Genomic DNA, 12,020 nt, shown 5'->3' on the forward strand with positions numbered 1-12,020 from the left:
TAGCCTGCATACTTGCTCTCATCAAGATCAATATTGTATTCAAATACTTTCATCAATCAAAGTTTCAACTATTTCAAGGTATCTTTATTCTCTTTATTTTATTCTGATATTATTTTATACAATCATGTCTTTATATTTGCAATTAAAATTAGATATTGCTGAATATCAATTTCAACTTCGAAAAGTGCGTTTACAACTAAGATTTGTTGAAGGAAAATATCATGTTGTTCTTCTTCTTGCAGATCCAGAATCTTTTGATTATGATTGTTATAACTTATATAATATTCCTTTCGAAAACTTTCAAATTATTATTTCAATGATTAAGAAAAGACTAGATAGGTGCAAAAAGGTTCTTGAATGTGTTACAGGCAGATTTTGCTGGTCAACAATCATTGCACCAGTTGTTTGTTCTATTTTGACACTGCTTAAAATTTGATTGCGTTGATCAGATGTGAGATAATTATCCCACCATCCTTTCAATTGGCCAGTAAATCCTGCTACGAGGATGTTACTGATTTCTCGTCTCAAAAGTCATGCTTAGAACTGACTCAAACCAACCTGTATGGAAAGAAAAATTCATATCAGGATTACCAAATCTTTTTGTTGAAAAAATTAGACAAAAGTTAAAACAAACTTATGGCAATGAAATCCCTTATGGAGATTTAACCTATGGACAGTTAATAAGTATGATTAACACCACAGGTTTAGAACTCTGTAATGATATTAGGTTAAAAGCCCAAATGAAAAAGAATCAAATCACAACAAAGAAAGAACTAGGATCTTTTTGTGAACAATTTGGATACCAATCTCTCAAATCTCCTTCTGGGAAAAAGCCAAAGCATCATAAAAAATATTCAAAATATTATAAAAAACGAAGATCAAACCCAGACAGAAAAGTCACATCTAAACCCTATACAAGCTCAAAACCTTATAAAAAATACAAAAGAAAATTTGTCAAGAAAGACTCAGGTCAAAACCCAAAACTTCCTATTTGCTACAAGTGTGGCAAAACAGGACATTACAAAAAAGATTGTCGAGTCAAACAAAAAATCAATGCTTTAAATCTTGATGAAGAAACAAAAAACAAACTTCTCAAAATCATGCTTGATTCAGAATCAGATAGCTCAGACTATGACGACTCTAATTCAGAAGAAGCTTTGCAAATAGACGAAATTGACTTCTCAGAAACTTCAAGTTCTGATGAAGAAGAAACAGAATGTAAAATCTCAAAAGAAGGTATAAAAATTTGTAACTGCAAAAACAAATTAAAAATTCAAATGATTTCCCGAAAAACAAAAAATGAGTTTTTAGAAATAGCTGCAAAAATGGAAGACACAGAACTTCAAGCTCAATTTCTTACTATCTTCAAAGATTTAATTAAAGAAAATATAGGAAAAGATAATCAGTCAAATGACCTTTATAACATAAAAGATATTTTTCAAAGATTCGATAAAAGACAAAAATCTGAAGTAACAATTTCAGATTTACAATAAGAAATAAACCAAGTTAAGAAAGATATAATTATCCTAATAACAGAAATTGCTGAACTCAAGAGCAAACCTACAAATGAGGAACCGCCCAAAATTGAAGAAAAAGGAGAAAACAGCCAAAACAATCAAAATATTCAAGACAATGTGATTAATGAACAATTTATTGGACTTATTACTAGAGTAACCTACCAAAAATGGAAAACATTAATAACTCTAGCAATTTCAGATTCTTATACTATTCAAATAGTTGCCTTGATTGATACAGGAGCATATATGAACTGTATTCAACAAGGAATAATACCTACCAAATATTGCGAAAAATCAAAAGAAAAACTCACTGGAGCAGAAGGATCAAAATTGAAAATACGATACAAATTACCAAAAGTTCATGTATGTGTAGATAATATTTGCATCCAAACAGTTCTCACAGTTGTCACCAACTTAGACACTGAACTGATTCTAGGAACCCCTTTTATCAGTTTAATCCATCCATTTTTGACAACTGATGAAGGTCTAGAAACAACAATTTTAGGTCAAACAATTCGTTTTCCTTTTATTGAAAAGGCAAAAACTAGAAACTTAAACCTAATTCGAAATGCTGCAATCACCAAAAGGGTCAATTTAATTCAAAACAAAGAAAATCACATAAACTATCTCAAAGAAGACCTGCAAATTAAAAGAATTGAACATCAACTTCAACAGCCTTATTTACAAAATAGAATTAAAGAATTCAAAGAAAAATTAGAAAAAGAAGTAAGCTCAAATATCCCAAATACTTTTTGGAATAGGAAAACCCACATGGTTGAACTTCCATACGAAAAAGACTTTGACGAAAGAAAAATACCAACAAAGGCAAGACCAATTCAAATGAACAATGAATTATTAGAATATTGCAAAAAAGAAATTCAAGATCTTCTAGACAAAAGGTTGATAAGACCTAGCAAATCTCCATGGAGTTGTTCAGCTTTTTATGTTCAGAAGGCTTCTGAACTAGAAAGAGGAGCTCCAAGACTTGTAATTAATTACAAACCTTTAAACAAAGTCCTTCAGTGGATAAGATACCCAATTCCAAACAAAAGAGATTTACTCAAAAGACTAGTTCAAGCAAATGTTTTCTCAAAATTTGACATGAAATCTGGTTTTTGGCAAATCCAAATCGCAGAAAAAGACAAGTACAAAACAGCATTTAATGTTCCCTTCGGACACTACGAATGGAATGTTATGCCCTTTGGACTCAAAAATGCCCCTTTAGAATTTCAAAATATGATGAATGATATTTTTAATCCTTATTCAAAATTTTCAATTGTTTACATAGATGATGTTTTAATCTTTTCAGAAAATATTGATCAACACTGGAAACATCTCTACAAATTCTTTCAAATCATTAAAACCAATGGATTAGTGTTGTCAGCACCAAAAATCAAATTATTTCAAACAGAAATTAGATTCTTAGGACACAATATCAAACAAGGTACTATAGTCCCAATCTCTAGAGCAATTGAGTTTGCTAATAAATTTCCTGATGAAATTAAGGATAAAACTCAATTACAAAGATTTTTAGGATGTCTCAATTATATATCTGACTTCTATGAAAAGCTAACAGTTGTGTGCAAACCCCTTTATCAAAGATTAAAGAAAACCCCTCCAGCATGGACAGATGCCCATACTCAAATAGTTAGAGAAGTCAAAGCTTATGTCAAAATCATACCATGTCTAGGGCTACGAGACCCAGAGTCCTTTAAGATTGTCGAAACAGATGCGTCCGACATCGGATATGGTGGAATCTTAAAACAAAGATTAGCAGACGACCAACCTGAACAATTAGTTAGATTTACCTCAGGTTTATGGAACCAAGCTCAGCAAAATTATAGCATTATCAAAAAAGAAATTTTAGCTATAGTGCTATGTATCACAAAATTTCAAGATGATCTTTTAAACAAAAGGTTTTTACTTCGCATTGATTGCAAAGTAGCAAAGTCAGTTTTAGAAAAAGATGTTCAAAACCTTGCCTCTAAACAGATTTTTGCAAGATGGTAAGCAATACTTTCAGTATTTGATTTTGACATTGCATTCATCAAAGGAGAGAGCAATTCCCTTCCAGATTTTCTTACAAGAGAATTTTTACAGGGAAGATGAGTGAAAAAACCCATCCAACTTCAAAAGAATCCTATGCAATGACTCCCACAAGACCTCAGCAAAGCAGACTGGTTTCCAGTCCAAATACTTTAAATGTTGCTGGACAATTAGTTCCTATCAGGAACTCTTTCACTCCCTTAGTGGAGCAACCTCAAACATTTGCTCAAAAATTTATTCAGCCAAAATCTTCTGTTTTACCTTCTTCAAGTCAAACAAAATCTTCAAACCTGCAAAAACCTTTTAAAAGCCCGTATTTTATCAAACCTGAAACCAAAACCATTCTGGTTATTGATCCAGAAATTTATGATACTGAACCGTATCAAATTCTTAGAAAAACAACTTATCCTCATTATTTTGTTACCAATGACCCAAACAAAAGCCAAAGGTTTTATGAATTTATCTTGGTTGATACCAATTCAATCACAATCACCCACAACCAAGACAAAGCAAGTGGCCAAATCTCTCATTCCAAAATTCAAATTCGCCAAATTTTAACATTCGATGATTGGAATCAACACCCAATGACTCCCAAACGGTTTTCTCAAGATTTTATTCCTCAACACTATACTTACTGGGATTATATTGATGCTTGGTCAAATGTTTTTTATCTTCAAAATAAAAACAGGCAGCATTCCTGGTTTGTTTTCTTTTGCAAAAACTTTCGCCCAAAATTTCCTTCATGGTTCAAATCATGGTGGCAGTACTTCGGTGCAACCGAAATTATTTTGCCTCCACCAATGAAAAGCTTATTCAAATTCTTTCAAGAAAATTGTGAACTTTCTATCATCAAACCCTTTGATGCAATTTTTACTTTTTATGCCTTTCAAAATATTGCATGGATCATCTCGTGGGATATAATTGTATCTCCACCAAATCAAGACAATTCAATTATTATCTCAAATATCACAAAGTGACAATGGAGATGATGACAATGACCTTAGGAGGTTATTCAAAGAGAGAGATTAATAATCATGTATGAATTTGCATTGACAATATCTTGAAAATCCATTATGGCATTATATCATCTATATTCGTTTGATTTATTCTATGTTTTTATTTTATATAATTAACATACTCTATTCATTTAATACTATAATGAACACGATTACTTACTGTCAATGAGGGGGAAAAAAACAAAAGTTCTATGTATACTAATTTTTTTTGAAAAGAATCATAACAGTAAACCAAAGGAAGGAACTAACTATAAGTACAGAGTTATCTGGGAATTTGAGCTTCAATAGAGACATACTAGCAAGATTTCCCGCGCTTTGCTGCGGGATTTACTATTGTTGATGGATTGGTTCTTCGCTCGATTCATGAGAACAATAGTCTAGAAAATGATTTTATTACCTGTAAAGATTTAATAAAGATGGTCAGTTCTAAAGACTGTAGAGATAGTGGAAATTTTGAAGATTAAGAACAACTGTTAATTGCTAGTTGAAATGATAAACTACCACTAAAATATTACAATCAAATCACTAACATATTATATCCAAAACTAAGAAAACTCAAAAACTCTACTTGATTAAGCCAACATTTCTATAAATTGTTTTAAATAAGAAAACTTATCTCAAAAGAAAATCAACCAGCAATGTAATCATAGAGATAATTCAGATATATTGTTCCCTTCCTCCCTAAATCAAAACCGAACAATAACAACAATGAAAAAAATCTTGCTTTGTTATCCTGGAAAATATCGGAATACTCTAAGCTACAAATCAATGAAAGTTTTCAAATAGACAAAGACTATAACTTAACCGCAAAAACAAAGCCCAAACCTCTCACCCTTCCGCATCTTTGCACTTGTCTCAACTGCTCATTCCAATCTGTGAATTCTCCTGAGGAATAAATCAATAGCGATCAACATCCTAGATTATATAGACACAAACACAAAAACAAAGCTCCGGACAGAAAATAGGAAATTCACTCGTAACCAAAAAAAGAAAATAGGAAATTCACTTCCTCCCATACTCTAAGCTACAGAATCAATGAAAGTTTTCAAGTAGCCAAAGACTATAACTTTACCACAAAAACCAAGCCCAAACCCCTCTCCCTTCAGCAACTTTGCACTTGTCTCAACTGCTGATTCCAATCTGTGAATTCTCCTGAGGAATAAATCAATAGCGATCAACATCCTAGATTATATAGATACAAACACAAAAACAGAGCTCATGACAGAAAATAGCAAATTTACTCATAACCAAAAAAGAAAATAGGAAATTCACTTCAATCAAGAGCAACAGAGCAGTTCATATGAAGTGATAATTGATGAAACAGTTCATGCTCTTAGCAAAAAAAGAAGAAAGAAATATTTCATTGCACCAATGACTAATGATAAATGGATAGCTAGTCTGGGTTCCTTCCTAAAGTTCCCAAATTTAAAAGGGATGGTGAGAAAGGAGATAAAGGCCAGATCACAATGTCTTTCCATGTCCGACTTTGTGAAGTGTCACAATGATTGTTCTCGTGGCATTATCATAATGACATATTAGCACATATAAGATGGTTAATTTCATAATTATATTTGTCCAATATAACATGAGAACCCTCCTCTTACCTTTCCAATTACAGTTCATCAAAAGAAAATGAAGACTTTCTCATCCACCTATGGGCTATCTCATCAGGACTAATCTCCACCCCCAACGACTTCATCCTTGATAACCTTTCTTAGTTTTACCCTAATCAAAGTCGAACACCAAATGATACTGTCAGAACAAACCAAACCACTGAAATTCGACAATGACACAGTTAAAACTCAAAATCAATCACCAATTGCAAAGAATCAAGCTAAAAACAGAGCGTTAGAGCCTGATTTTGAATGCAAGAATGCAAAACCAGAAGACAGTGTTACAGATCACAACAAACAAAACCCACAAAGAAAATGATTAAAATTTCTACTAAAAACATGGTCAAATTCCATAACCCATTGCAAAGAATCAAACCAGAAAACAAAACATTTCTACCAAAAATCCCAAATGAACAGAACCCAAAAAACAAAATCAGAATCAGTGAAGCTTCTTACCATGATTGTACTCCTCTTGGGCTTGATTTCTTTGACACCACTGTCCTGGATGCAGGTAGCCAACCTCAATCCTTGCCAGAGAAGAACATGCAATTTATTTAAACCAACAATCGCATTATTAACAACCCATAAAGAAAACGGATTAAGCATGAATCAATCTTGACACTGTCGTATCCACCAAGGTGAAGCACCAGATTCTTCGAATAAGGGCGGAGATATCTTCCCATCTCTCTTTCTCTCTATCTCTGTGGAGCAAAGAAGCTCTTCGGATGTCGGTTGAGAGTCGGGAGGTTGCTGTCGGCTGAGAGCAGTTTCAGATTGGGACGGAGCTTTCTGGAATGGAGTAGGCCGTCGTTTGGTGCTTATATAGATTGGGAAGATTGATATCGGTTGAGAGCAGCTCCAGATTGGGACGGAGCCTTCTGGAGTTTTTTTTTTTTTTTTCCCCTGAACAAAGACACAGCTACTTATGATTCTTAAGCAAATCCCCGCTCCTTCAATATGTACATCTTCTAGATTAAGCACACACTACACCAATAAAAAAATAAAAACCAAATTCAATCCATGAACAATTCAATCAAAAATATTTCAAGTTTAAGAAGCAAAACCACAACCCAATTTTTCACCCTTGTTAATGGTTGTGATTTGAATTTGGATTTCCTCACCTATAAACGAACTCAGAAATGCTCCCACTCTTTTTCAACCTCTAACCCAACCATCAAAAAATTATTTATAGAAAAAGCTACAATCAGAGAAGAAGAAACCAAATTCAAATTCATAAAACAAACCCGAACCTTCCTCCGGAAGTCGACCACAATCTTTGATCCCTCCCCTTCTTTTTGCTATTTCAACGACCTACAATCAAAATGGAAAACATTACATCAAAAATTCAAAGCTCTAACAATCAAACGCCTCCTATTTGTTCCCAGCCCATAGAAAGAAACCAAATCCAAACAATAAACCATAAGAAGTGTTCTTTGGAATAACTCAAATGGCCAAACAAAGCAGCAATCTAAGTCACATATGAATTACAAAGCTAGCTTCTTTATGATTGTAATAAACATCAAAGAAAGCAAGAAAGATGGGCAAGTAGGAACCCTTGTTTCCAGTACATAACTCTCCCTGATGATGTCAAACTTGATTTTCTGAGGATAGCCCTTATATCCACATATCGAATCTCAAATCCGAATTGGCTGCACAAAATTCCAAACCGGAAAATCGATCAGAGATCTGAAGGCGTGAAAAAAAAAAAAAAAAACACTAACAATTAAACCAAAAAAAAAAGGAATGGAAAACCATTTACCCAGATTAGTTTTCACCTTCTTCAAAACAAAAACCAATCACCGAGATTCGTCAGATCAGTCTGGAGACGAAGAGGAGAGTTAATAACGATACTAAAGACGATTAGAGAAGAAAGACATTAAGAAGAGGAGAGTACTATAATTGACCCTTGAGTATGACATTAAGATGTAAACCAAAATCATAGACAAAATAATTAATAGAAGATAGAAAATTTAGGCAGAGTCTGGATCAATTCAAAACAAAACCAATCACATGAACAAATCAGAGCAATTGAAGCATGACCAAATCAAACCTACCGATTGAAAAAACAATCCACTGAATAAGCCGATCAACAATCCAAAACAAACCCAGACATGAATTTGCTTGTTCAAATTTGATAATATAGGACCACAAAGAGTGAATTCCTAAAGAAATTGTATTGGGTACCTGAAATTAGAGGAGATAATGACCAGAAACAAAGAAAATAATTCCAAATCCACAGATCAAAAGCAACGAACCGAACTCTCTCAATCTCGCTTATACGGCTGTAGAAAGATGGTGGCACGATTGGGATCGGCGATTTGGGTGTAACAGTAGAAGAGAAAGAGATACAGTCGATGAGACGAAGGTTGAAGTCGGTGGAAGCAGAGGTCGGTTGCAACGCTTGGTTTAATAAAGATCAACTGTGGTTCTCTATATTGCCTCAAGATAGATACTTCTGGAAAAATATGAGGAGGTCGGTTTGCCTCATCTCGTATAGAGACGTCTGGAAACATGTAGAAGCATGGCAACCCGTAATAAAAGAAGAAGAGAAGGGCAAAAACGTCATTCAATTGGGGCTCGAATGAACAGTGACGCCCAGTGAACAGTCCACGCCCTTTAGATTATAGATAATATGACTACCCGTAGGTAAAATCACGACTACCCATAAGTAAAATTATGTTCCCCTTGTGGAACCCACATCAACTGTGAAGAGCAAGTCGACGTCGTCGTCGTAATTTGTAGCTTCCGATGACCATTAACATCTAACAAATACACTTTCCTTAAAAAAAATTCACCAGTCGTCACTAAGATATAATCTGCAGTTAACCATGGAAGAAGCCACTATCCTTAGAAGGACAAACACACGCAAAACTGGCTGAGCATCCGTATTCCCTAGTCATGCTATACGAGGAATGCACGACTAACATAACAACCGATTTCCGATAATTTTTTCATGAATTTCCACGTGACTACACTTTACGAATTATCTCATAGTGCACTCGAGTTCGTTATATATTTGTTTATGACCCCGTTTTGGCTAACGCATCCACTCCACTAACACGAAGGTGAAGCCCTCCTTCCAACCACATGGACGATATGCCACACGTTAACAACATCGAATCATGTTGCCCTTCCTACAACAACTACGTGCCAATGAGTCTTTGGACACTAGTTTGTCGAACCGATGATCAGTCTTGATAACAAGCTTCAACAAGCGCTTCCTTCACGATTCGACGAAATTAGAGGATCACAGTTAAAGGTTTTCCTCTTGAAGACTCAAAGCTCACGCACTTTCACCCATAGTATAGTTGCGATCTCGAAAGATTTGCTTCCATTCTGACAAATCGACAGTTAGGCAGTTAGGCATCATGAATTTACTGATACGATTAACATCAAACCTATTGTCGAGTGGTATGCCTTCCGTACCATGCTAAGCCAAAGCCAGATAGTCAGACTGGCTAAGTGTCGCGTCATCGAGGCTTTGTCCCAATTTGAAGGACGGATGGTTAAGCAATGATAAACAGCGCTCGTAACGTACTTGATGTCGAAACACATTCCCAAGTTACGCGTCATCAAGACCAGGGGCGGAGGGAGGCAGGGGCCCAGTGGGTCCAGTGCCCCACTCAATTTTTTATGAAAAATAATATATATATATATATATATATATATAGTATATTAATATTATATTACAATCTGATTTTGTTATATATTTTTAAATTAATTTTTAACTTTCGCTAATGATGATGGACTCACGTGCTCCTTTTTCGGTTCTTTTTGTGAGATAATTTGAGATGTGTACAGCCTCCCAATCTTGATAATTAATCACTGCATATATTATATAATATTTACATAATATTTTTCTTTCCTTTTTTAAAAAAAAAAATTAATAATAGAATTGGTTATATATAATGATTCATATTTCCATATTACTTACCGATTTTCAAGTCTAATACAGATATGATTTAAAAAATATTTTATTATATCAATAACATGTGTGTGTGTGTGTATCGTTAAGTAATGATTCTCAGTATTTTCTACTATGAACGAGTCTTCACTCGTTTACACAGTCAAATGGGTGACAAGTTTATGAATGATTGCTTGATTACATATATTGAGAAAAAAAGTTTTATTAGTATAGATGATGAGACTATTATGCAACGATTTCAAAATATGAAATCTGGTCGAGCACAATTACCATTGTAATTGATAGAAATTACATTTAAAAATTTTATATATTTTTATATTATTATTTTTTTGTGCCCCAGTAAATCTAAATTCCTGGCTCCGCCACTGATCAAGACCATGTCAAGCCAAGTAGTAAGTTGGCTGCAAATAGCGTTTTTGGTGATGACAACGCAAGATTTTCGCCTTGCATTCTTCACACATCTCTTTCTTGACCTTTTGTTGCCAAACAATTAACCACGTAGAGAATATTCTTCATTGCTATAGTTTACGTTAAACTTAAACCCTTGAATACATAACCAATAAAAGAATGTCAAAACTTCACTTTGTCAAAGCTCAATGAATAGGGAATCGAGGTTTAGAAAATCCCAAATGAGCTCAATGTTGGATCTCACGATTCACCACTCCCCTACAATTCTAGACTAGAATGTTGCCCTGCACCATTGACACAGGTATGGTGGACACGGCGATGAAGACTGTACTTTAGGTAGCGTACCAGTCAATTGACAACGCTAAGGGTTAAAGGAAAATTATTAATGTTAAAACAAGGACCCAAGTTATTATATAAAGATAGATGAATTGCTTCAATATCTTTGACATTTTATTTATTTAAGACGAACACTTATAAGAATACAATAACGAACTATATATATATAACTTAAACTAACAAAAATAAATTACTAAAAAATATAAATTAGAGATATTAACATGATATGAAATGTGCTCATCACTAATTAACTAAGATTAACTTTGTCTCTTCCATTAGTAAATTGAGGAAAAGAGAACCACATGCAATGAGGCAATTCGATTGACAGTGTATGGGGGAAAAAAAGAAATTTTAACGCAGCAGAGATATTTGCCTAACTGCGTATAGAGTTCCCAGCTAAAGACAACTTTGATTTAACCTTGGAACTCACTCGCTCAACATTGACGGTTCCCCGTGGAGACACCAAAATCATGGTAAGGGGTAGTCTTTCTTTACTACTTTTGGGTATGTTTACTTCAAGTGAAAAACGTATACTTTTTTTGTTTTTTGCCATTATTTGACCTTTTGCTTTTATCCATTGATTTTTTGTTGGTTTTGGTGTATACCAGGGAACTGTATTGTAGTATTATGGGTCTAAAGGTGTGTTTGGTATGGCTGTACTTTTATGAAAAGCTGACTTTTGCTTATTTTTTAGAATAAGTGGCTGAAAAGCAAAGCAGCTGAATGTTTGGTAAACTGATTTTTTATAAATGCTGTGAGTGTTAAAAGCAGTGGCAAAGTGTTTGGTAAACTCAAAACTAAAGTTGCTTTGAGTTTGTAGAGTGACCAATTTGGACATGAAATTATTTTTTGCCTTAATTGTTTTCCATATGATTAATATTGGACAATCTTAAAAAGAGGTAATTTATACAAATATATGAGTAACATGAACTCAAATTGAAACATTTTTTTTATATATTTTGCTCTTATTATAAAACTAGTGTTGTTCTTATAATAAAACTAGTGCTTTTTTTTTTTTTAAAGAGGAAAATTTCATTAGTGAAGCTTGCAGTAATACAACTAGGGGAACTGCAATCTCATATGAAAAATAATAATAAAATTTGTTTGATTAGAAATCTATCCAAGCTCTAAGCCTCTAACAACATCATGAATTGATAAA

The 12,020-nt window shown here is 33.8% G+C and overlaps 1 long non-coding RNA gene across 35 annotated transcripts; it reads right to left on the bottom strand.

The window, feature by feature from the left end:
* Positions 1–308: 308 nt before the first annotated feature.
* On the bottom strand, positions 309–8,641 carry LOC112200170. 35 transcript variants are annotated; one of them, XR_005809379.1, is made up of 11 exons: positions 8,377–8,641; positions 7,952–8,011; positions 7,443–7,841; positions 6,649–7,176; positions 6,184–6,304; positions 5,652–5,731; positions 5,412–5,464; positions 4,876–4,976; positions 3,825–3,863; positions 3,199–3,303; positions 309–558 (listed from the first exon to the last, which is right to left on the bottom strand). It is a non-coding gene; the product is annotated as an uncharacterized LOC112200170 (long non-coding RNA). The 35 variants fall into 35 exon arrangements; XR_005809382.1 differs by having other exon boundaries at positions 5,405–5,464; XR_005809369.1 differs by having other exon boundaries at positions 5,385–5,464.
* Positions 8,642–12,020: the final 3,379 nt, after the last annotated feature.

This window comes from Rosa chinensis, chromosome 4 (genome assembly GCF_002994745.2).
Source record: "Rosa chinensis cultivar Old Blush chromosome 4, RchiOBHm-V2, whole genome shotgun sequence".
NCBI classification, from domain to species: Eukaryota; Viridiplantae; Streptophyta; class Magnoliopsida; order Rosales; family Rosaceae; genus Rosa; species Rosa chinensis.